The sequence below is a fragment of the Acinonyx jubatus genome, chromosome B1 (genome assembly GCF_027475565.1).
Source record: "Acinonyx jubatus isolate Ajub_Pintada_27869175 chromosome B1, VMU_Ajub_asm_v1.0, whole genome shotgun sequence".
Lineage (NCBI taxonomy): Eukaryota > Metazoa > Chordata > Mammalia > Carnivora > Felidae > Acinonyx > Acinonyx jubatus.
Window position 1 is genome coordinate 95321092 of NC_069382.1, and position 5112 is coordinate 95326203.

At 34.6% G+C, this 5112-nt stretch overlaps 1 long non-coding RNA gene across 1 annotated transcript; it reads left to right on the forward strand.

The window, feature by feature from the left end:
- Positions 1-993: 993 nt before the first annotated feature.
- On the forward strand, positions 994-3820 carry LOC128314465 (uncharacterized). Its single transcript, XR_008296140.1, has 3 exons — positions 994-1593; positions 1902-2031; positions 3780-3820. It is a non-coding gene; the product is annotated as an uncharacterized LOC128314465 (long non-coding RNA).
- Positions 3821-5112: the final 1292 nt, after the last annotated feature.

The window sequence follows — 5112 nt, forward strand, 5'->3', positions numbered from 1 at the left end:
ATGAAATGTACTATATTGAGGATCATTTATAAATTAAAGAGAAAGTCATTGGTCATTAGTGCCTAAGTGGTAATATTCAAATGTCTTATTTATCTCATGTGGCCTTGTTAGGCTTATTAAAGGGAGACCTTTAAAACAGAAAAACTAGAACAAATAATATGGTTTTATTTGTTCAGGACTAAGAATAGTTGTTCTTACCTTTTTTTTTTTTTAAATTCAAAAGCCCCTTTGCAGATCTAATAAAATCTATATACTCTCTCCATAGGAAAATAAATAAAGTCCATATTCTCATACAATTTATCATACAATTTTAGGCTGTGCCCTGAAACCTATTCATAGACCCAGGGTAAGATCTTTGATTTGGAAGAACTCTTCCTGACTTGGGGAGAATTCCAGTGTTAGGATTAAATCCTAGTGAATATCTTTTGCCAAATTCCCTCAAATAGCTGTGGTATTAGTATCTTGATTAGGCACACTTACTTGTAAATAGAATAGCTGCTGATGTTTCAGAATCTGAAGCTTTTATGAGAGACCAGAGTAAGTCTCATGTTCTTTTTTTTAATAAAAAATGTTTATTTATTTATTTTGAGGGAGAGAGTAGGGAAGGGGCAGAGAGAGAAGGAGAGAATCCTAACCAGGCTCTGTGCTCTTAGCGCAGAGCCTGACAGGAGGCTTGATTTCATGAACTGTGAGATCATGACCTGAGCCAAAATCAAGAGTCAGATGCCTGACCAACTGAACCACCCAAGTACCTGAGGTCTCACACTCTTAGTTATTCTATTTTTGTTCACAGTTTTGTATAAACAATCTTTTTCCAAATTCTATTGAGATATTCTGAGGCAGGCAAGAAATCTTTTGAAATCTGATGGGGTAGCTGCTTATCGTTTGTTTTGTTTTGACTGGGATATATTTCTTCCTTAATTAAGCCACAAAATTACAGTAGGTTGTGCCATAGACATTTTCATAGTTCAGGCACCTTTTGGGCTTTGATTTTAGTGTAATTATAAAATCCGCTGACAGGACAGGACAGGACATAGCTTAAAAACTTAATACAGACTTAGGTAATCAGCCAGTCTTCTTTGCCAGTTTTACTTTGAATTAGTGTCTGGGTACCTTTTCAAAGTCACACTGTGGAATATTCCTTGAGCATTTATTCTCATAATATTAGTATGCAACTAAACTCTTTCTATCTAATTTTCCCTTCCATTTTAAGTAATAAAATGAACACACAAGCCCTATGGCACTCACGTATAGACTGGAGCTTTTTTGGGTCCCTTTTTCAACTTTAAGCCAATTGATTCTTTACAGTCATCTTTGGCTTTATCTCTTGTAGCCACATAAAATTGACATATAAATAAAGCTTTGACATATAAATAAAGTTTTACTCACATAAACCTGAAAGGGTGGTTCTGAAACATGTCTGTATTGTGCTAGGCTAGATGAGGAAGTCTATTTTGTCCCTTTTCCTTTTTCAGAATGACACCAATGACACCTTTTCCTTTTTCTTCCATTTGTGGATTTATCCTGATGCAGTGATAATGCTTACATTTGTTTGTTTGGTGAGAGCAACATTTGGATCCCTGAAAAATAAAGGTAACTTATTTAAAATAATTGTTTAATTCAGCTTAGAAGTAAGCTGCCATGTGGGCAGGGAGGTATAGGTAGATCCAATGGCACTTTCTTCAGTACAGGCAATGACTATTATAAGATGAATAGGACTGGGTTTGAGAATGAGAAATACAGAGTGCAATGGTTTGTACTAACAAGGATTTATCTCTTTGTCTGAAACTACCATTCATACATAAAATTTAAAATAAACCCATGAAATTCAAAGTGAAAAATGGAATACATTTATTTTTAGAAAGCAAAGGAATAATTGGCTTGACTCATCATCTGTATAGGTGTTATGGAAACTTTTCAACCTGTTACTGCCTATGAACTTGGAATCTGACATCAGTGCCCTGTTATTCTACTCCCAGACCTCTATTGAGAAGATGCTTCCAAAGAGCTGGGTCAGGTCATTGGAAAAAGGTAAATGGGCACATATGTATTGCTGGTAACTTACTAATAACACCTTAGGATGAGAATGTAGCAAAATTCTATGAAGAGGAGGCTGTATTGAAATTATGAATCAAATAAATCAGTTCTTGGCTGGGGACATAGAACATACTTTCCAGTATGGCCCAACCCCAGATGTATTACCAAATCTGCAGACGTGAAAGGTCACTGTGGTCACCCACTAGGACAAACATAGTTCCTCTGCACATACAGTTCTAATTAGTCAGGGTTTCAGGGCAAGGCACTCATCATTTTTACTTGATAATGATAGTTTTATTGATTCTTGACAATTCAGTGACTCTGTGGAAAATGCTGTAGCTGCTAGATGGAGAAACACTACAGGGGATTAAAAGAAGAGGCCCAATCTCTGAATGAAATGTGTAGCCTATTCTTTCAGAAATTCTTACTAGTGGAGTTTGCACAGAGTGCATTAACTGCCTCTTTCTGGAAATTACACAATTGCTATGTTGAAGGGTAATTTACTACATATGTTTTCCAGAGTTGGCACTTATCCAATTTGGTGCCATCTTCTCCCAAACTTAGGACGGATATGTGCCTTCCAATAAGAAGCCTTTGCTTCAGCAGGTAGATATTTTCAGGGTGTCTCTGAACAGGCCACACTCAGTCTCATCTAAAGCAAACCTTTTTGAATTAATTTATTGCCTTTCCAGTTTGAGCTGTGGTTTATGTGAGAGAACTGGGATTTGAACCTAAGCTTGTCTGACTTTGGTAGACTAAATAAATAAAATCTACAAGTTAGAAAGACTTGAGTTAGACACCCTGTCCTGTCACTATCTAGTTGCATCAGTTGATCAAGTTATTAACTCTTTGGACACTGTTATTTTTTCTTTAAATTTATTTGTGATAATAGCTTCAAAGCTTGCAGCTGGAATAAAATGAGATCAGAAACCTAAAACACTTATAATAGTACGTGGCATATAATAGGCAATAATTAGTAGTTAATACTGCTGCTCACAAAGGATTATGTAAATATATTTATTCCTGAAGTTCTTTTTTTTTCTTTGCTTCCCTACCCTTGTCATATAATGAAATCTTTAAACTCAGGGTGGATATTTTCTGTTATGTAAGATCTTAATATTAAATGGCTAGTATATATAAAGCAAAGTAAAAATAGGTATTATAAAGATAGGGAAAAAAAGAGGAAGGAACAAAGGGTAGGATGTTTAGAAAAGTGTGTCATCCTATCTCCAAACTTTAGATTGAGTGAAACTTAAGATTTTGGAAAAAATATTTAAATAGTGAGAATAAAGTTTGAGAGACATCCAATGTTATACTTATGGATAAAAGTTTTAAGATCTGCTGTACACCACACATTCCTTTGTAAGGCAAAGTTGTTGATGGCTTTTATTCTTTACTTAGATTTGTTTTCAGTCTGAAACTTCATAAGGGACATTTAATAGCATATGCTATGATACAAGCGTTGGGACTGGGCGTTCTGTCTAAATGGATATGTTCTGATGAAGTTGGGTCAGCTTTATATACTTATTTATTTTTAGGTAGTGGGGATTCTTAGGTGACTTATTGTATTGTCAATGTTATCTACTGTTGTAGTTGTATTGGCCTATATTTGGTTATTAATTCTGTCACATAGCAGTAAGTAAGACTTTGGGTGAGTTTCTTAACCTCCCTCATCCTCAGTTGCTTTTTTTCCAGTTACAAACTGAAAATAACAATACTTACTATGCTCTTTTGCTGTGCAGATTAAATGAAATTAAAGAGGATGTGAGGTGGAGAGTGTAAATAAGTACATAGATCATGAAATATTAAACAGGTGAAGGTTAGTTCTTACTCCTTTATAATATAGTAAAAATATAGAGTATTACATGCATCTGGCTGTTGGTTCCATATTATATAAATTGAATTCTTGTCAATGTACAGTTTAGAAGATACTGCTTTAGAAATTGTGATACTTAAACAACTTTTCACATGTAAAAGTTGAGTGAGAATGTTAATATTTTGAAAAATTTTAGGACAGTTGTGTAGACTTAAAGGAGGCTGGGTGTCCTAATAATAGTTAAGGAATCAGGAGATTATTCAAGAGGAGATTAAGCAGGAGACTATCTTGTGGTTTTTGAGCTATTTTATTTTTATGCTTAAATTGGGTTAAACTAAAAAAAAGTCTGATTCACTACAGATGACAGACTGAACCAAAAATGATGCATTTTTGGTCTCTAGTTGATGCATTATTTTAATTCACAGCCTTTAATTCTTCTGGAATCCAAATATAAATTCAGGATAAATATATTTTAAATGCTTGGAAACAATTTTATGCACATGTTTTTTCTTTCATACGTGCATTGGAGACTTTACAGTCCTTATTTCCAACACTTGTTTTTGACATTTCTGTGGTTTTGTATTGCACTCTAGCAGATTTGTAGACCCAGAAGAATTAAGAATAGTGACTATGGTAGAAGAGACAAAAGGAGAACATTTAACTCAGGGAATTTGTAAAATGTTCTTTATCTGAATATGTGCCTTGGGTTGGCATATAACAAGCATTGTCAGGAGTTGACATTGATGCATGATGTTTTGTGCCATGCTCTGTTAAGCAGGATGTTATAAAAAAAGTGAAAATAGAATAAAAATTTCTATTTGCTTAGGGATAGGGCAGAAGGACTGTGTGTGTGTGTGTGTGTGTGTGTGTGTGTGTGTGTGTGTGTGTTTTCAACTGCCTCTGGGCAGGCCTTTAATATTGGAGCTGAGTTTCAGGTTTAGTAGTGATGACTGGGTATTTCCTCAAACATTGAAAGGATGGGAACTGGCAGATCCTAGTTTTGTTGTTGTTGTTTTTTAACTATTAGCAGTCATTCTCCGTGAAGCAAAAATTATTCTGAAAAAGGAATTTCATGTTTTAATATCCTATTGGTCTCCTCTTTTGTGCAATGTGATGAAAATTTTGACCAGTTTGATTTACCACTTGATTTTAAATAATCCAAAAAGGTTTTGGATGAAGTTAAACTAAAGTGAAATCAAGATAAATTTATTGAAGATCTCTCAGACAGTTGGGTGATTTTCAGGGTCAGGTGGAACAGT